Here is a 21,406-nt window from a genome sequence, read left to right on the forward strand (position 1 = left end):
TGAAAGTTTATTAAATCAAATGTTATATTATTTGGGGTGCTTGAAAGATAGCACAGGCTGGTGAGAGAGAAAGAGAGAAAGAAAGACAGACAGTGAATAGAGAGAGACACATTGTATGTTGTCTACCTCACTTGCTCTGGCAATATTAACACATGTTTCACATGCCAATAAAGCCCTTGAATTGAAATTGAATTGAATTGAAATTGAGAGGAGAGAGCAAATGAGCAAGCGATAGAAGACAAGAGAAATAAAGATTTGGTTTATTGATCCAAGGCTGAGCTAGAATAGGGTCTTAGTCCCCTGGGACCCAGGTTATTAACTGTAGTCTGTAATGAGGAGAGATTGGGTCAGAATAGAGTCTTAGTCCCCTGGGACCCAGGTTATTAACTGTAGTCTGTAATGAGGAGAGATTGGGTCAGAATAGGGTCTTAGTCCCCTGGGACCCAGGTTATTAACTGTAGTCCGTAATGAGGAGAGATTGGGTCAGAATAGGGTCTTAGTCCCCTGGGACCCAGGTTATTAACTGTAGTCCGTAATGAGGAGAGATTGGGTCAGAATAGGGTCTTAGTCCCCTGGGACCCAGGTTATTAACTGTAGTCCGTAATGAGGAGAGATTGGGTCAGAATAGAGTCTTAGTCTCCTGGGACCCAGGTTATTAACTGTAGTCCGTAATGAGGAAAGACTGGGTCAGAATAGTCTTAGTCTCCTGGGACCCAAGTTATTAACTGTAGTCCGTAATGAGGAAAGACTGGGTCAGAATAGAGTCTTAGTCTCCTGGGACCCAGGTTATTAACTGTAGTCCGTAATGAGGAAAGACTGGGTCAGAATAGAGCCTTAGTCTCCTGGGACCCAGGTTATTAACTGTAGTCCGTAATGAGGAAAGACTGGGTCAGAATAGAGCCTTAGTCTCCTGGGACCCAGGTTATTAACTGTAGTCCGTAATGAGGAAAGACTGGGTCAGAATAGAGTCTTAGTCTCCTGAGACCCAGGTTATTAACTGTAGTCCGTAATGAGGAAAGACTGGGTCAGAATAGAGTCTTAGTCTCCTGGGACCCAGGTAATTAACTGACTGTCTGTAGTCCAGAATGAGGAGAGACTGGGTCAGAATAGTTGTCTCTCTCTCTCTCTCTCTCTCTCTCTCTCTCTCTCTCTCTCTCTCTCTCTCTCTCTCTCTCTCTCTCTCTCTCTCTCTCTCTCTCTCTCTCTCTCTCTCTCTCTCTCTCTCTCTCTCTCTCTCTGTCTCTCTCCCTCTCTCTCTCTCTCTCTCTCTCTCTCTGTCTCTGTCTCTCTCCCTTCTCTTTCTCTTTCTCTTCTCTCTCTCTCTCTCTCACTAGATGTCCCCATTCTCTGTCTCTCTCCCTTTGTCTTTCTCAGGATTTGGTCAGGGTTGTTCCGGTTTTGGTCACTAGATGTCCCCATTGTGCGTTTTGACCCTTTTGTTTTCCCTTGTTCCCAGTTATTATTTGCACCTGTGCCTCGTTTCCCTTGATTGTATTTAAACCCTTAGTTTTCTTCAGTTCTTTGCTCTGTTTGTATGTTAGCACCCAGCCCCAGCCCCAGCACCCAGCCCCAGCACCCAGCCTCTCACAACACTGGGCCCAGCTCAGGGACACAGGTAGCACCAGATACATTTTTGCATTGTAGAAAATTGCTGTTGGTGTGATTCAGTAGAAAGTAGTTTGTGTGATTAGTAGTAGTTTGTGTGATTAGTAGTAGTTTGTGTGATTAAGGGGAAGTAGATTGAGACTTTATGTCTCAAGGATGTTTTTGTGTTGTAGTGATAGAAGGGAAATTGTATACTAGCCTGTGGTTGGTTCTGGGGAACTGTCTGCTAGAAAGCTTGTGAATGGAAATCACAGATATGCTAACAGCACGAATATGAGGAAGAGGCGGCAGAGAAGAGGAAGTGATGCCAACAGCGGTTGAGAATGAAAAACTGCTGTAGTATATAATTGTATGGACAGGGGGAGTTTTGACAGGAGAGAGTGTTGAGGACAGGGGGAGTTTTGACAGGAGAGAGTGTTGAGGACAGGGGGAGTTTTGACAGGAGAAAGTGCTGAGGACGGGGGGAGTATTGACAGGAGAGAGTGTTGAGGACAGGGGGAGTTTTGACAGGAGAAAGTGTTGAGGAGGGGGGGGTTGACAGGAGAGAGTGCTGAGGACGGGGGGAGTTTTGACAGGAGAGAGTGCTGAGGATGGGGGAGTTTTGACAGGAGAGAGTGTTGAGGACAGGGGGAGTTTTGACAGGAGAGAGTGTTGAGGACGGGGGAGTTTTGACAGGAGAGAGTGTTGAGGACAGGGGGAGTTTTGACAGGAGAAAGTGTTGAGGACAGGGGGAGTTTTGACAGGAGAAAGTGCTGAGGACGGGGGAGTATTGACAGGAGAGAGTGTTGAGGACAGGGGGAGTTTTGACAGGAGAAAGTGTTGAGGGGGGGGGTTGACAGGAGAGAGTGCTGAGGACGGGGGAGTTTTGACAGGAGAGAGTGCTGAGGACGGGGGGAGTTTTGACAGGAGAGAGTGTTGAGGACAGGGGGAGTTTTGACAGGAGAGAGTGTTGAGGACGGGGGAGTTTTGACAGGAGAGAGTATTGAGGACGGGGGAGTTTTGACAGGAGAGAGTGTTGAGGACGGGGGAGTTTTGACAGGAGAGAGTGTTGAGGACGGGGGAGTTTTGACAGGAGAGAGTGTTGAGGACGGGGGAGTTTTGACAGGAGAGAGTGTTGAGGATGGGGGGAGTTTTGACAGGAGAGAGTGTTGAGGACGGGGGAGTTTTGACAGGAGAGAGTGTTGAGGACGGGGGAGTTTTGACAGGAGAGAGTGTTGAGGACGGGGGGAGTTTTGACAGGAGAGAGTGTTGAGGACGGGGGAGTTTTGACAGGAGAGAGTGCTGAGGACGGGGGGGGTTGACAGGAGAGAGTGCTGAGGACGGGGGGGGTTGACAGGAGAGAGTGCTGAGGACGGGGGTGGTTGACAGGAGAGAGTGCTGAGGACGGGGGGTGGTTGACAGGAGAGAGTGCTGAGGACGGGGGTGGTTGACAGGAGAGAGTGCTGAGGACGGGGGTGGTTGACAGGAGAGAGTGCTGAGGACGGGGCTCCACTGACAGGAGAGAGTGCTGCACTGAGCTCCACTCTACAGGAAGGTATGCAGCACTGAGCTCCACTGGACAGGAAGGTATGCAGCACTGAGCTCCACTGGACAGGAAGGTTGCAGCACTGAGCTCCACTGGACAGGAAGGTATGCAGCACTGAGCTCCACTGGACAGAAAGGTTTGCAGCACTGAGCTCCACTGGACAGAAAGGTTTGCAGAACTGAGCTCCACTGGACAGGAAGGTATGCAACACCTACACTGAGCTCCACTCTACAGGAAGGTTTGCAGCACTGAGCTCCACTGGATAGGAAGGTTTGCAGCACTGAGCTCCACTCTACAGGAAGGTTTGCAGCACTGAGCTCCACTCTACAGGAAGGTATGCAGCACTGAGCTCCACTGGACAGGAAGGTATGCAACACCTACACTGAGCTCCACTCTACAGGAAGGTATGCAACACCTGCACTGAGCTCCACTGGTCAGGAAGGTATGCAACACCTACACTGAGCTCCACTGGACAGGAAGGTATGCAACACCTACACTGAGCTCCACTGGTCAGGAAGTTATGCAGCACTGAGCTCTACTGGACAGGAAGGTTTGGAACACTGAGCTCCACTGGACAGGAAGGTTTGGAACACTGAGCTCCACTGGACAGGAAGGTTTGCAGCACTGAGCTCCACTCTACAGGAAGGTATGCAGCACTGAGCTCCACTCTACAGGAAGGTATGCAGCACTGTGCTCCACTCTACAGGAAGGTTTGCAGCACTGAGCTCCACTCTACAGGAAGGTATGCAGCACTGACCTCCACTAGACAGGAAGGTTTGCAGCACTGAGCTCCACTCTACAGGAAGGTATGCAGCACTGAGCTCCACTCTACAGGAAGGTTTGCAGCACTGAGCTCCACTCTACAGGAAGGTATGCAGCACTGAGCTCCACTGGACAGGAAGGTATGCAGCACTGAGCTCCACTCTACAGGAAGGTTTGCAGCACTGAGCTCCACTGAACAGGAATGTATGCAGCACTGAGCTCCACTCTACAGGAAGGTTTGCAGCACTGAGCTCCACTGGACAGGAAGGTTTGTAGCACTGAGCTCCACTAGACAGGAAGGTTTGCAGCACTGAGCTCCACTAGACAGGAAGGTTTGCAGCACTGAGCTCCACTGAACAGGAAGGTATGCAACACTGAGCTCCACTGGACAGGAAGGTTTGTAGCACTGAGCTCCACTAGACAGGAAGGTTTGCAGCACTGAGCTCCACTCTACAGGAAGGTATGCAGCACTGAGCTCCACTCTACAGGAAGGTATGCAGCACTGAGCTCCACTCTACAGGACGGTTTGCAGCACTGAGCTCCACTCTACAGGAAGGTATGCAGCACTGAGCTCCACTCTACAGGAATTTTTGCAGCACTGAGCTCCACTCTACAGGAAGGTATGCAGCACTGAGCTCCACTCTACAGGAAGGTATGCAGCACTGAGCTCCACTGGACAGGAAGGTATGCAGCACTGAGCTCCACTCTACAGGAAGGTATGCAGCACTGAGCTCCACTCTACAGGAAGGTATGCAGCACTGAGCTCCACTCTACAGGAAGGTATGCAGCACTGAGCTCCACTGGACAGGAAGGTATGCAGCACTGAGCTCCACTGGACAGGAAGGTATGCAACACCTACACTGAGCTCCACTCTACAGGAAGGTATGCAGCACTGAGCTCCACTGGACAGGAAGGTTTGCAACACTGAGCTCCACTCTACAGGAAAGTTTGCAGCACTGAGCTCCACTCTACAGGAAGCTTTGCAACACTGAGCTCCACTCTACAGGAAGGTTTGCAACACTGAGCTCCACTCTACAGGAAGGTTTGTAGCACTGAGCTCCACTCTACAGGAAGGTTTGCAACACTGAGCTCCACTCTACAGGAAGATTTGCAACACTGAGCTCCACTCTACAGGAAGGTTTGCAACACTGAGCTCCACTCTACAGGAAGGTTTGCAACACTGAGCTCCACTGGTATTTAAGTCATTAGAATTGATGTATTACCTTCTGTTTGACTTGGCACTAAGCTCCTGCTGTATTGGAGAGTTCTCTGCAGGCAGAATGATTATACTGTAGTTCAAAGTGCTCTAAAACGGGAAAGGAACCCCATAGGGAATGACTGGGTTTCTGTAGTTTGGGCTGTTGTTTCTGTGGTCTGGGCTTGCCTGCCAGAGTCACCACTATCTCCAACTACTCAATACATCACAGTGTCAGCTCTGCTTGTTCTCCCTCTCTCTCTCTGTCTCTCTCTCTGTCTCTCTCTCTGTCTCTCTCTCTGTCTCTCTCTCTGTCTCTGTCTCTCTCTGTCTCTGTCTCTCTCTGTCTCTCTCTCTCTCTGTCTCTCTGTCTCTCTCTCTCTCTCTCTCTGTCTCTCTGTCTCTCTCTCTGTCTCTCTCTGTCTCTTTCTCTGCATGACGTATCAATGTACATATTGCCAAAGCTTACTTTGGAGAGTTACAATATTAACATAATTAAATTTATAATAATCATTATTGACAACAGTTACAACAATAATCAAGGGTCAAAATAACCATACATTGAACAATAACAATGGTATAGAGGACATGTGCAGGTTGGTTGGTCTGTCAGACAATGTCCCTCATCTTATGGCAGGCAGCAATGTAGTGTGCTGCCAACCCACAGCTCTTTGCCTCCTCCCTCAACAGCAAGGGTAGCTTATTCTCATCAGAGATGTCTTCAAAAACTTCAATAAAGGTTTTACATTTGGGGAAACGACACTCTCTAATTGTTTGATATTTTTTACATTTTGTCATTGTTGCACAGCCTCTCCTCTACAGGGAGCTGGGCTTGGTAATGATATGAGAGCGTGTGTGTGTGTCTTTTCAATGCATTTTCAGAGAGAGAATATTACTTTGTGCTGGCTAATCTTTACATTGCATTTAGAGGGGGTTGATGGGGTGTATAGTTTACTGTTCGAATTTCACATTTTTACAATCTTGCTCATTTCCATTTTGATCAACCTTAGCGAATGAAAGGCCAAGAATGCAACGTCTGCCACGCCCACTGTAGCGCAGCGTGGAATCTTGCTTCGCGTTGATGCAGACAACTAGTTCCACAAGGCGAACCCGGTCCGAGTAACCGCAGCCTTGAGCCCAGATGCGACTCTGTCTCCTCTGGGGCGCGTTGGGCGGGAGGCTATGATAAAGACTGAACTTGGTAACTTGCACACAGTATAACATAAACGCAATGGAATGCAAGTTATAGCAGGGTTGGATCGTTGTAATTGTCGACATTGAACCCTGATATTAACCTCACCAGCAGCCGAAACAGACAGACAAAAAGGACCGCTTCTTGTTCCTCCCGAATCGCCTTTGAATGTGAGCTGTCCGCGGTACCTGGACGGGAAAGATGCAGCAAAGAAGATGCGGCTTTTTAATGGTTTTATCCTTTTTACTACAGATGGGGACCGCAGGTAAGTGGCGCAGATTAGGACACCAATAACCCAGCAAGCATTCAAATAGATTCAATGAATGTCATCACTGACTGGTGTTGTAGCCTATTGTCCAGTTAGTGCACAGAAACACCTATACCATTCAATGCAACTCCATAACCTATGCTTTCAGCATCACGCATAGCAGGCACATCTGTACGTAGTTTATACGGGGTTGTAATGGTATTTGTTTTGTCAGGTGCTGCGTGCATGTTGTTGCTGCGTGCATGATTTATGCCAATGATGAGGAATAGGGCTACCGTCAATATGTAACGGTGCATTAGAAGCATAACCATCTTATATTTCATCTGAATTTTTCATGCAACAAAGACAGAATCGAAGTTGTTCCGTTTGTGTGGTCCGTCTGCAAATGCATAAAGCTCGAGGCTGAAAGCCGATCGAATAGAATCCCACCTCTAATCCAATAAGGAAGAGTGTTTTCAGGACCATGGCTAGCAACCGGCCCAAAACAACACTACTGTCGTTAGGGAGAAAATGTCTCAACTGTGTTTGTGAAAGAGGAAGGGTCGCGCAGCAGTAATGACCTGGATGAAGGATTTAGCCTGTATTGTGAACGGTGTTAGTCTAAAGACAATGTCACGTATTATACACGTTGTTTTACTGAGAATGTACAATCAAATAATTACCGAGTTTACTATTGTGATATTCTACATCGATTTTACGGCTGTCATTACTGTATCATACTGATACACAGTTTATTACAGGTTAAGAGGGAGAAAGAGAGAGGGGGGGAGGAGGAGGAGGAGGAGAGAGAGAGAGGAGAGAGGGGAGAGGAGGAGAGGAGGGAGGGAGGAGGAGGAGGGAGGAGGAGGAGGAGGAGAGGGAGGAGAGGAGGAGGAGGAGGAGAGGAGGAGAGGAGGAGAGGAGAGAGAGGGAGGAGGAGAGGAGGAGAGGGAGAGGAGGAGAGGAGAGAGGGAGAGGAGGAGAGGGAGAGGAGAGGAGGGAGGGAGAGGAGAGAGGGAGAGAGGAGGAGAGGGAGGAGAGGGAGAGAGAGAGGGAGGAGAGGAGGAGGAGAGAGAGAGGAGGAGAGGAGAGAGGAGGGAGAGGAGGAGAGGAGAGAGGGAGGGGAGAGGAGAGAGGGGGAGAGGAGAGAGAGGAGGAGGGAGAGGAGAGAGAGAGGAGGAGAGGAGAGGAGAGAGGAGAGAGGGAGGAGGAGGAGGAGGAGAGGAGGAGAGAGAGGAGAGGAGAGAGGAGGAGAGGAGGAGAGGAGGAGAGAGGAGAGGAGAGAGGAGGGAGAGGAGGAGAGGAGAGAGGAGGAGAGAGGAGAGGAGGGAGAGGAGAGGGAGAGAGGAGAGAGAGGAGAGGAGGAGGAGAGGAGAGAGAGGAGGAGAGGAGGAGAGGAGGAGAGGAGGAGGAGAGGAGGAGAGGAGGAGAGGAGAGAGAGGAGAGGGAGAGAGGGAGGAGGAGGAGGAGAGGAGAGGAGGAGAGGAGGGAGAGAGAGGGAGAGAGAGGAGGAGAGGAGGAGGAGAGGAGGAGAGGAGGAGAGAGGAGGGGAGAGGAGGAGGACAGAGGGGAGAGAGGAAAAGAGAGAGGAGGAGAGGAGAGAGGAGGAGAAGAGAGAGGAGAGAGGAGAGAGGGGAGAGGAGGAGAGGAGAGAGGAGGAGAAGAGAGAGGGGGAGAGGAGGAGAGAGAGGAGAGAGAGGAGGAGAGGAGAGAGGAGGAGAGGAGAGAGGGGGAGAGGAGAGGAGGAGGAGGGAGGAGAGGAGGAGAGGAGGAGAGGACAGAGGGGGAGATGAGGAAAAGAGAGAGGAGGAGAGGAGAGAGGAGGAGAGGGAGAGGAGGAGAGGAGAGAGGGGGAGAGGAGGAGAGGAGAGAGGAGGAGAGGAGGAGAGGGAGAGGAGGAGAGGAGAGAGAGGAGAGAGGAGGAGAGGAGGAGAGGAGAGAGGGAGGAGAGGAGGAGAGGACAGAGGGGGAGATGAGGAAAAGAGAGAGGAGGAGAGGAGAGAGGAGGAGAAGAGAGAGGAGGAGAGGAGAGAGGGGGAGAGGAGGAGAGGAGAGAGGAGGAGAAGAGAGAGGGGGGAGAGGAGGAGAGGAGAGAGGAGAGAGGAGGAGAGGAGAGAGGAGGAGAGGAGAGAGGGGGGAGAGGAGAGGAGAGGAGAGAGGAGGAGAGGAGAGAGGGGAGAGAGAGAGAGAGACATGTAGATAGACTACATGTATTTATTCTGCTCTTAGTCTCTACCAGAAGACCATTGATAAACCTGTCATTGTGACTCAGAGAGATACTGTAAAACCAACGCAGCCTGTAAACTAGATGTCTAGGGAAGATCATCTGGCTGTTACCATAGAGATCTTTTTAAATTCCACTAGCATTCTAATTCCTAACTCTATGCTTGTCACTCAGTGAAGGTCGAAGGGAAAAAACCCATGTGATTGGCAGCTGTTGACCTCCAGGCCTACGCCCCTGAGTTCAAGAATGCTTATTCTGTTCTACACTCTCAGAAGAAGCCGAAATGATTCCTAAAATCAGAGCTTTCATTCTTTTCACTGGCATCAGATATAGTGTGATGTATTACTAGGAGGGATGACATTTCTTCTTCCCACTTCCCTTCCATACCACCTTGCTGTGCTGACACACGTGCCTGGCACATGAGGAAATGTGATCTTTCTCTCCCCATATCTCTCTCTCTCACCCTCCCTCCCTTTCTCTTCTCTCTCTCTCTCTCTCTCTCTCTCTCTCTCTCTCTCTCTCTCTCTCTCTCTCTCTCTCTCTCTCTCTCTCTCTCTCTCTCTCTCTCTCTCTCTCTCTCTCTCTCTCTCTCTCTCTCTCTCTCTCTCTCTCTCTCTCTCTCTCTCTCTCTCTCTCTCCCTACTGTATCTCTCCCTCCCTTTCTCTCTCTCTCTCTCTCTCTCCCTACTGTATCTCTCCCTCCCTTTCTCTCTCTCTCTCTCTCTCTCTCTACTGTATCTCTCTCTCCCCCTCTCTCTCTCTCTCTCTCTCTCTCTCTCTACTGTATCTCTCTCTCCCCCTCTCTCTCTCTCTACTGTATCTCTCTCCCTGCTGCCTGCTGCCTCCGCCTCTCAATCTGGAAAATGAATAACAACATGACATTCACTCGAGAAAGAGTGAGAGAAACAGTGAGCAGGGAGAGAGCACAGAAGGAGAGAGCACAGAGAGAAAGAGAGAGGGAGCAGGGAGAGAGAGAGCACAGGGAGCAGGGAGAGGGAGAGAGAGCACAGAGAGCATGGAGAGAGAGCACAGAGAGAGAGAGCACAGAGAGCAGAGAGAGAGAGCACAGAGAGCAGAGAGAGAGAGCACATAGAGCAGGGAGAGAGAGCACATAGAGCAGGGAGAGAGAGCACATAGAGCAGGGAGAGAGAGCACAGAGAGCATGGAGAGAGAGCACAGAGAGAGAGAGCACAGAGAGCAGAGAGAGAGAGCACAGAGAGCAGAGAGAGAGAGCACATAGAGCAGGGAGAGAGAGCACATAGAGCAGGGAGAGAGAGCACATAGAGCAGGGAGAGAGAGCACAGAGAGCATGGAGAGAGAGCACAGAGAGCATGGAGAGAGAGCACAGAGAGAGAGAGCACAGAGAGCAGAGAGAGAGAGCACAGAGAGCAGGGAGAGAGAGCACAGAGCGAGCACAGAGAGAGCACAGAGAGAAAGAGAGAGGGAGCAGGGAGAGAGAGGGCACAGAGAGCAGGGAGAGGGAGAGAGAGAGCACAGAGAGCAGGGAGAGGGAGAGAGAGAGCACAGAGAGCAGGGAGAGGGAGAGAGAAAGAGCACAGAGAGAGAGAGCCAGAGAGAGAAAGTGAAAGAGAGAGAGCACAAAGAGCAGGGAGAGGGAGAAAGAGGAAAGGGGGCAGGTTTCATGGCTCGGGGCATGAGCGGATGACTGATCAGCTTAATTAAACTACTACCAAAGACTATGAACACTATCCATCCCTCTCTCTCCTTCTTTTCTGTCATATCAGACTATATAGAACATCTCTCTCTCTCCTTCTTCTCTATAATACCAGACTATGTAGAACATCTCTCTCTCCTCCTTCTTCTCTATAATATCAGACTATATAGAACATCCCTCTCTCTCTCCTTCTTCTCTATAATACCAGTCCATATAGAACATCCCTCTCTCTCTCCTTCTTCTCTATAATACCAGACCATATAGAACATCTCTCCTTCTCTCATTCTTCTCTATAATACCAGACTATATAAAACATCTCTCTCTCTCCTTCTTCTCTACAATACCAGACAATATAGAACATCTCTCCTTCTCTCATTCATCTCTATAATACCAGACTATATAGAACATCCCTCTCTCTCTCCTTCTTCTCTATAATACCAGACTATGTAGAACATCCCTCTCTCTCTCTCCTTCTTCTCTATAATACCAGACTATGTAGAACATCCCTCTCTCTCTCTCCTTCTTCTCTTATCCATTCTGTCTCTTCCTTGCTTTCCTATGAACTGTGTGATGCTCTCGTTCTTCCTCTTTATCTTTCTTGTCTGTGAGGGATTCATTTTTTATATCTGGTTATACTGAGAGTTCAAAATGAAACTTGATGTCAATAAATCTTGATTAGCATTTTGAGTCCAAAGAAACCATATGGGTAAACCTGCAGTTGGCATAGCATCAACCATAGTGGTAGACCTACATCTAGCATAGCATCAACCATAGTGGTAGACCTACATCTAGCATAGCATCAACCATATTGGTAGACCTGCAGCTAGCATAGCATCAACCATAGTGGTAGACCTACATCTAGCATAGCATCAACCATATTGGTAGACCTGCAGCTAGCATAGCATCAACCATAGTGGTAGACCTACATCTAGCATAGCATCAACCATATTGGTAGACCTGCAGCTAGCATAGCATCAACCATAGTGGTAGACCTACAGCTAGCATAGCATCAACCATAGCGGTAGACCTACAGCTAGCATAGCATCAACCATAGTGGTCGACCTGCAGATAGCACAGCATCAACCAGAGTGGTAAGACCTAGAGCTAGCATAGCATCAACCATAGTGGTAGACCTACAGCTAGCATAGCATCAACCATATTGGTAGACCTGCAGCTAGCATAGCATCAACCATAGTGGTAGACCTACAGCTAGCATAGCATCAACCATAGTGGTAGACCTACATCTAGCATAGCATCAACCATATTGGTAGACCTGCAGCTAGCATAGCATCAACCATAGTGGTAGACCTACAGCTAGCATAGCATCAACCATAGTGGTAGACCTACAGCTAGCATAGCATCAACCATAGTGGTAGACCTACAGCTAGCATAGCATCAACCATAGTGGTAGACCTACAGCTAGCATAGCATCAACCATAGTGGTAGACCTACAGCTAGCATAGCATCAACCATAGTGGTAGACCTGCAGCTAGCATAGCATCAACCATAGTGGTAGACCTGCAGCTAGCATAGCATCAACCATAGTGCTAGCATAGCATCAACCATAGTGGTAGACCTGCAGCTAGCATAGCATCAACCATAGTGGTAGACCTGCAGCTAGCATAGCATCAACCATAGTGGTAGACCTGCAGCTAGCATCAACCCATTCCCTCTCTCTTTGTAGATGTTTTTTCTGGTGACCATGACCGCTACACGACCAGGACCGGTGAGGGGAGGAGGTGGTCGGATAGCCCGGTCCCGGTGTACCGTCACGTGGACCAAGATGGCCAGGAGAGGACCCTGGGTCTGGAGACACCCGGGTGGCAGCGTGGTGGGGACAGAGACAGTCTCCATGCCTTGGTTAACACCCTCAGGGGCCAGCATCAGGCCAGACTGGACAGCTTCAGGTAAAGAGAGATGCTTGAAACCAACACAGTCCATCACATAACAAAAAATGAAACGCATTTTAAAAAAACAAAATGAAACACAGATGTAGTGAGGATGTTGAGTTTGAGATGCAAGAGACAGTTCACAGAAAGGGACACGATGAAGAATTATTCAACACAATTGAACCTTTAGTTGAATAGTATTTTACAACCAACTCCTTTTGTTGTCTTGTATCTTGTGTTACTGTATGTAATACTGCGATTCAGGTTATACCTGCCGTGGTACACATGAGATGGAACTAATGAGATGTCTCCATAGTGCACCCTGATCATACAGAATGTTTCAGCAGGGACATGGCCAGGGTGGACAGCCTCCTCACCCAGTCCTCCCAGACCCATGCCAGGCTGGCTAAGCTGATGCCCGCTGCCCTGCTGGAGTCCCAGTCCCGCCAGGCGCCCCGTGGGCATGGAGCCGTCAGCCTGTTGGCACAGCCGGAGCAGGAGGTACGGGTGGAGAACGCTCCGGTCTCAGCACGCTGTATGGTCACCGTGGTGAGTAGAGGAGATATTTACTACACTCTGGACGTATTGATGGGTCGCTCCACCAGTGCCTTTGGAGATGTTTGGTAAAAAAAACAGGTTGACCGTAACAGGGTTGACCGTAACAGGGTTGACCGTAACAGGGTTGACCGTAACAGGGTTGACCGTAACAGGGTTGACCGTAACACAGTAACAGGGTTGACAGTAACAGGGTTGACCGTAACACAGTAACAGGGTTGACAGTAACAGGGTTGACCGTAACACAGTAACAGGGTTGACAGTAACGGGGTTGACCGTAACAGGGTTGACCGTAACAGGGTTGACCGTAACAGGGTTGACCGTAACACAGTAACAGGGTTGACAGTAACAGGGTAGACATGGTGCTTAAGGGTAGTGGGTTGACCGGGTAACAGGGTTGACCGTAACACAGTAACAGGGTTGACAGTAACGGGGTTGACCGTAACAGGGTTGACCGTAACAGGGTTGACCGTAACAGGGTTGACAGTAACGGGGTTGACCGTAACAGGGTTGACCGTAACACAGTAACAGGGTTGACAGTAACAGGGTTGACAGTAACGGGGTTGACAGTAACGGGGTTGACCGTAACAGGGTTGACCGTAACAGGGTTGACCGTAACACAGTAACAGGGTTGACAGTAACGGGGTTGACCGTAACAGGGTTGACCGTAACAGGGTTGACCGTAACAGGGTTGACAGTAACGGGGTTGACAGTAACGGGGTTGACAGTAACAGGGTTGACCGTAACAGGGTTGACAGTAACGGGGTTGACAGTAACGGGGTTGACCGTAACAGGGTTGACCGTAACAGGGTTGACCGTAACAGGGTTGACCGTAACAGGGTTGACAGTAACGGGGTTGACCGTAACAGGGTTGACCGTAACAGGGTTGACCGTAACAGGGTTGACCGTAACGGGGTTGACAGTAACGGGGTTGACAGTAACGGGGTTGACTGTAACGGGGTTGACAGTAACGGGGTTGACCGTAACGGGGTTGACAGTAACAGGGTTGACAGTAACGGGGTTGACCGTAACGGGGTTGACAGTAACAGGGTTGACAGTAACAGGGTTGACAGTAACAGGGTTGACCGTAACAGGGTTGACCGTAACGGGGTTGACAGTAACGGGGTTGACCGTAACAGGGTTGACCGTAACGGGGTTGACCGTAACGGGGTTGACCGTAACGGGGTTGACAGTAACGGGGTTGACCGTAACGGGGTTGACAGTAACGGGGTTGACAGTAACGGGGTTGACTGTAACGGGGTTGACAGTAACAGGGTTGACCGTAACAGGGTTGACCGTAACAGGGTTGACAGTAACAGGCGTGACCATCACAGGGTTGACCGTGACAGGGTTGACGATTTCATTTTTAATCAGCCATAAATCCCCTAGTGACAGGGGAAAAGGGTTTAAGTGGGTTAAAAGTCACAGAGGGACACGTCAAAATGATGAAGTTGAGCACTTTAGCATGTCTTTATTTCTATTATTTTTTTTTAAATGATTTATTAAATTCGCCATGTGGTCTTTAAACCACATGGAAATACCACAGACACCCATACATACCCCACAAGACACAACTCTGTATTGGTGCAGAATTTCATCTTAAAACATCAAAAAGACACTCATTTCATGGAATGACCCAGATAATGATTGATGGTTGGGTGACTGCGATTTTATGGATTTTCACTTTGGTATCTTGAGCCAGTGGAGTCAAGCGACTTTGGTTGCAAACAATCATGAATATATGAACTACTGTGAGCCCGACACTCTGGGTGTCCGTCTGAAACGACAGGAAATACAATCATGAATATATGAACTACTGTGGGCCCGACACTCTGGGTGTCCGTCTGAAACCTCAGAACATAGGATTCCACCCAGAAGCAGCTCTGAATGTATAGCAGACCAGGTTGGAGGATTGCCATCCTATGGATCTTCACCTTGAGAAGTGATTAACTATCGTAACACAGTGGATTCAGAGTCCTTGATTGTAGATAATGATGATTGAATGATTGATCATTTAATTGATAATTTAACACGTCAAGAGCTCTTGCTGAGACATGGGTTTTGACCGTTCAGAGTGAGGGTGGAGTATGTGGGAAGAGGCCCGGGTTGAAGCCATTGGTCCTGAAGGTGGGTGAGGCCTGGCTGGGGCCAGATGGCCCCGATGTCCCCCTCTCTGTGATGGATGAGAAACACCATCTGCTATTATAACAGGCAGGCCTTCAGAAGGAGTGTGTTAGTGTTAGAGTGTGTCTGTGTGTTAGTGTGTGTCTGTGTTAGCGTGTGTCTGTGTGTTAGAGTGTGTCTGTGTGTTAGAGTGTGTCTGTGTGTTAGTGTGTCTGTGTTAGCGTGTGTCTGTGTGTTAGTGTGTCTGTGTTAGCGTGTGTCTGTGTTAGCGTGTGTCTGTGTGTTAGCGTGTGTCTGTGTGTTAGAGTGTGTCTGTGTGTTAGCGTGTGTCTGTGTTAGCGTGCGTCTGTGTTAGCGTGTGTTAGAGTGTGTGTGTCTGTGTTAGCGTGTGTCTGTGTGTTAGCGTGTGTCTGTGTTAGCGTGTGTCTGTGTTAGCGTGTGTCTGTGTGTTAGAGTGTGTCTGTGTGTTAGTGTGTCTGTGTGTGTTTGTGTGTCTGTGTTAGAGTGTGTCTGTGTGTTAGAGTGTGTCTGTGTGTGTTTGTGTGTTAGTGTGTCTGTGTGTTAGAGTGTGTCTGTGTGTGTTTGTGTGTCTGTGTGTTAGAGTGTGTCTGTGTGTTAGCGTGTGTCTGTGTGTGTTTGTGTGTTAGTGTGTCTGTGTGTGTTTGTGTGTCTGTGTGTTAGAGTGTGTCTGTGTGTTAGAGTGTGTCTGTGTGTTAGAGTGTGTCTGTGTGTGTTTGTGTGTTAGTGTGTTTGTGTGTTAGCGTGTGTCTGTGTTAGTGTGTGTCTGTGTGTTAGAGTGTGTTAGCGTGTGTCTGTGTGTTAGCGTGTGTCTGTGTGTGTTTGTGTTAGCGTGTGTCTGTGTGTTAGAGTGTGTCTGTGTGTGTTTGTGTGTTAGAGTGTGTCTGTGTGTGTTTGTGTGTTAGAGTGTGTCTGTGTGTGTCTGTGTGTTAGCGTGTGTCTGTGTGTGTTAGCGTGTGTCTGTGTTAGCGTGTGTCTGTGTTAGCGTGTGTCTGTGTGTTAGAGTGTGTCTGTGTGTTTGTGTGTGTTAGAGTGTGTCTGTGTGTTAGCGTGTGTCTGTGTGTTAGCGTGTGTCTGTGTGTTAGCGTGTGTCTGTGTGTTAGCGTGTGTCTGTGTTAGCGTGTGTCTGTGTCTGTGTGTGTCTGTGTGTGTTTGTGTGTCTGTGTGTTAGTGTGTCTGTGTGTGTTAGTGTGTCTGTGTGTGTTAGCGTGTGTCTGTGTGTTAGAGTGTGTCTGTGTGTGTCTGTGTGTCTGTGTGTTTGTGTGTTAGCGTGTGTCTGTGTTAGTGTGTGTCTGTGTGTTAGAGTGTGTTAGCGTGTGTCTGTGTGTTAGCGTGTGTCTGTGTGTGTTTGTGTGCTAGTGTGTCTGTGTTAGCGTGTGTCTGTGTGTTAGAGTGTGTCTGTGTGTGTTTGTGTGTTAGAGTGTGTCTGTGTGTGTTTGTGTGTTAGAGTGTGTCTGTGTGTGTCTGTGTGTTAGCGTGTGTCTGTGTGTGTTAGCGTGTGTCTGTGTTAGCGTGTGTCTGTGTTAGCGTGTGTCTGTGTGTTAGAGTGTGTCTGTGTGTTTGTGTGTGTTAGAGTGTGTCAGCGTGTGTCTGTGTGTTAGCGTGTGTCTGTGTGTTAGCGTGTGTCTGTGTTAGCGTGTGTCTGTGTCTGTGTGTGTCTGTGTGTGTTTGTGTGTCTGTGTGTTAGTGTGTCTGTGTGTGTTAGTGTGTCTGTGTGTGTTAGCGTGTGTCTGTGTGTTAGAGTGTGTCTGTGTGTGTCTGTGTGTCTGTGTGTCTGTGTGTGTTTGTGTGTTAGCGTGTGTCTGTGTGTTAGAGTGTGTCTGTGTGTGTTTGTGTGTCCACACAGTCTCTGTCTTTCCACGAGATGTTGTTTCCTACATTTCTTAAGGGAATCTTGCTGTTTTCTTGAGTAATTTGAGGTGAAAGGGAGTTCCATGTGATCATGTCTCTGTAGAATACTGTGTGTTGCCGTGAGTTCGTTTTGAACTTGGGGACTGTGATGAGACCCCTAGTGAAATGCCTTGTGGGTGTCTGAGCTGAATGTTATTTGATTTACGTAGACAATCTGGAACTTTCATCACGGTAATATTTCTCATTAAAACAACTAGAAGAGAAGCAGTTCATATCTCGTCAAAACCTCAACCAGGAAAGACTGGCCTGCATGTTGTTGATGTTAGTTCTGTATGTGTAGTTAAGGGCAAGGCTTCTCTGTTTTGAACCAGCTGCAGGTTTACTAGGTCTGTCTTGTCTGCACCTGACCATATTACCGGACAGTAATCAAGAAGCCTGAAAACACATATTTTATAAAAGACATACCCCTCCCAATTTTCACAACAACTTTGTCAATATGAGTGGACCGTAATAATAGACCATACTGTGTGTTATACCTAGGAGTTAAACCTCCTCCACTTTGTCAATATGTGTGGACCGTAATAATAGACCATACTGTGTGTTATACCTAGGAGTTAAACCTCCTCAACTTTGTCAATATGTGTGGACCGTAATAATAGACCATACTGTGTGTTATACCTAGGAGTTAAACTTCCTAAACTTTCTCAATGGCCACACCCTTTATACACAAACTCCAGTTGAGGTTTATGTCTTTAGAAAAATGTTTTGAACCAAATACAAATGCTTTTAGTTTCAGATGTGTTTAGTTTTACTATCAGTCAGCCATTGCCATACTGACTGTGACTGCTGTTTTTAGAAGGTCAGTGAGCTCACAGGCTTTGAGGTGCTGACATGTAGACTGGGGAGTCATCCGTGTTCATAGTCATTCTAGCTTGGTGTAAAACCAGTGGAAAGTTATCTGTAAAAATAGAGGAGAGTAATGGACCAAGACAACAGCCCTAAGCAATAAGCAGAGACATGGTACTGTACTGGGAGAGTAATGGACCAAGACAACAGCCCTAAGCAATAAGCAGAGACATTGTACTGTACTGGGAGAGTAATGGACCAAGACAACAGCCCTAAGCAATAAGCAGAGACATGGTACTGTACTGGGAGAGTAACAGACCAAGACAACAGCCCTAAGCAATAAGCAGAGACATGGTACTGTACTGGGAGAGTAACAGACCAAGACAACAGCCCTAAGCAATAAGCAGAGACATTGTACTGTACTGGGAGAGTAACAGACCAAGACAACAGCCCTAAGCAATAAGCAGAGACATGGTACTGTACTGGGAGAGTAACAGACCAAGACAACAGCCCTAAGCAATAAGCAGAGACATTGTACTGTACTGGGAGAGTAACAGACCAAGACAACAGCCCTAAGCAATAAGCAGAGACATGGTACTGTACTGGGAGAGTAACAGACCAAGACAACAGCCCTAAGCAATAAGCAGAGACATTGTACTGTACTGGGAGAGTAATGGACCAAGACAACAGCCCTAAGCAATAAGCAGAGACATGGTACTGTACTGGGAGAGTAATGGACCAAGACAACAGCCCTAAGCAATAAGCAGAGACATTGTACTGTACTGGGAGAGTTGACTGTGGTGTGTGTGTGTGTGTTCTCTCCTATAGATTATATATGTGTTCTCTCCTATAGATTGTGTATGTGTTCTCTCCTATAGATTGTGTATGTGTTCTCTCCTATAGATTATATATGTGTTCTCTCCTATAGATTGTGTATGTGTTCTCTCCTATAGATTGTGTATGTGTTCTCTCCTATAGATTGTGTATGTGTTCTCTCCTATAGATTGTGTATGTGTTCTCTCCTATAGATTGTGTATGTGTTCTCTCCTATAGATTATATATGTGTTCTCTCCTATAGATTATATATGTGTTCTCTCCTATAGATTCAATATGTGTTCTCTCCTATAGATTCTATATGTGTTCTCTCCTATAGATTGTGTATGTGTTCTCTCCTATAGATTGTGTATGTGTTCTCTCCTATAGATTGTGTATGTGTTCTCTCCTATAGATTGTGTATGTGTTCTCTCCTATAGATTATATATGTGTTCTCTCCTATAGATTATATATGTGTTCTCTCCTATAGATTCAATATGTGTTCTCTCCTATAGATTCTATATGTGTTCTCTCCTATAGATTGTGTATGTGTTCTCTCCTATAGATTGTGGATGTGTTCTCTCCTATAGATTATATATGTGTTCTCTCCTATAGATTATATATGTGTTCTCTCCTATAGATTCTATATGTGTTCTCTCCTATAGATTGTGTATGTGTTCTCTCCTATAGATTATATATGTGTTCTCTCCTATAGATTATATATGTGTTCTCTCCTATAGATTATATATGTGTTCTCTCCTATAGATTATATATGTGTTCTCTCCTATATATTATATATGTGTTCTCTCCTATAGATTATATATGTGTTCTCTCCTATAGATTATATATGTGTTCTCTCCTATAGATTATATATGTGTTCTCTCCTATAGATTATATATGTGTTCTCTCCTATATATTATATATGTGTTCTCTCCTATAGATTATATATGTGTTCTCTCCTATAGATTGTGTATGTGTTCTCTCCTATAGATTGTGGATGTGTTCTCTCCTATAGATTATATATGTGTTCTCTCATATAGATTCTATATGTGTTCTCTCCTATAGATTGTGTATGTGTTCTCTCCTATAGATTATATATGTGTTCTCTCCTATAGATTATATATGTGTTCTCTCCTATAGATTATATATGTGTTCTCTCCTATAGATTATATATGTGTTCTCTCCTATAGATTATATATGTGTTCTCTCCTATAGATTATATATGTGTTCTCTCATATAGATTCTATATGTGTTCTCTCCTATAGATTATATATGTGTTCTCTCCTATAGATTATATATGTGTTCTCTCCTATAGATTCTATATGTGTTCTCTCCTATATATTATATATGTGTTCTCTCCTATAGATTCTATATGTGTTCTCTCCTATATATTATATATGTGTTCTCTCCTATAGATTCTATATGTGTTCTCTCCTATATATTATATATGTGTTCTCTCCTATAGATTCTATATGTGTTCTCTCCTATATATTATATATGTGTTCTCTCCTATATATTCTATATGTGTTCTCTCCTATAGATTATATATGTGTTCTCTCCTATAGATTGTGTATGTGTTCTCTCCTATAGATTGTGTATGTGTTCTCTCCTATAGATTGTGTATGTGTTCTCTCCTATAGATTCTATATGTGTTCTCTCCTATATATTATATATGTGTTCTCTCCTATAGATTGTGTATGTGTTCTCTCCTATAGATTATATATGTGTTCTCTCCTATAGATTGTGTATGTGTTCTCTCCTATAGATTCTATATGTGTTCTCTCCTATAGATTGTGTATGTGTTCTCTCCTATAGATTCTATATGTGTTCTCTCCTATAGATTATATATGTGTTCTCTCCTATAGATTATGTATGTGTTCTCTCCTATAGATTGTGTATGTGTTCTCTCCTATAGATTGTGTATGTGATAAGTATATAGATTGGGTCGTTACGTAACATTAACGATTAGATACGTTGCGTTGACCTTCACTTTCACATTGAGATTCTCTTACAGTGCCAGCTGAACCCCACCACACACACACACACACACACACACACACACACACACACACACACACACACACACACACACACACACACACACACACACACACACACACACACACACACACACACACACACACACACACACACACACACACACACACACACACACACACACACACACACACCCTCAGGAGACAACGGGCTGCTTTGTGGTGTTATTTTTCACCAGTGTATTGTGTTCTAACTAGAGAGAGAGGCGTCTGCTGTCAGAACACTGCTAGAAAACGTCTTCATCTAAAAGAGAACAGAGACACTGTCTGTCTGTCTGTCTGTCTGTCTGTCTGTCTGTCTGTCTGTCTGTCTGTCTGTCTGTCTGTCTGTCTGTCTGTCTGTCTGTCTGTCTGTCTGTCTGTCTGTCTGTCTGTCTGTCTGTCTGTCTGTCTGTCTGTCTGTCTGTCTGTCTGTCTGTCTGTCTGTCTGTCTGTCTGTCTGTCTGTCTGTCTGTCTGTCTGTCTGTCTGTCTGTCTGTCTGTCTGTCTGTCTGTCTGTCTGTCTGTCTGTCTGTCTGTCTGTCTGTCTGTCTGTCTGTCTGTCTGTCTGTCTGTCTGTCTGTCTGTCTGTCTGTCTGTCTGTCTGTCTGTCTGTCTGTCTGTCTGTCTGTCTGTCTGTCTGTCTGTCTGTCTGTCTGTCTGTCTGTCTGTCTGTCTGTCTGTCTGTCTGTCTGTCTGTCTGTCTGTCTGTCTGTCTGTCTGTCTGTCTGTCTGTCTGTCTGTCTGTCTGTCTGTCTGTCTGTCTGTCTGTCTGTCTGTCTGTCTGTCTGTCTGTCTGTCTGTCTGTCTGTCTGTCTGTCTGTCTGTCTGTCTGTCTGTCTGTCTGTC

At 46.9% G+C, this 21,406-nt stretch overlaps 1 pseudogene; it reads left to right on the forward strand.

The window, feature by feature from the left end:
* The first annotated feature begins 6,195 nt into the window (after positions 1–6,195).
* The window catches only part of LOC124020851, a 165,062-nt pseudogene continuing 149,851 nt past the window's right edge, over positions 6,196–21,406 (forward strand).

Source organism: Oncorhynchus gorbuscha, unplaced genomic scaffold (assembly GCF_021184085.1).
Source record: "Oncorhynchus gorbuscha isolate QuinsamMale2020 ecotype Even-year unplaced genomic scaffold, OgorEven_v1.0 Un_scaffold_953, whole genome shotgun sequence".
In the NCBI taxonomy this organism is placed as follows: Eukaryota; Metazoa; Chordata; class Actinopteri; order Salmoniformes; family Salmonidae; genus Oncorhynchus; species Oncorhynchus gorbuscha.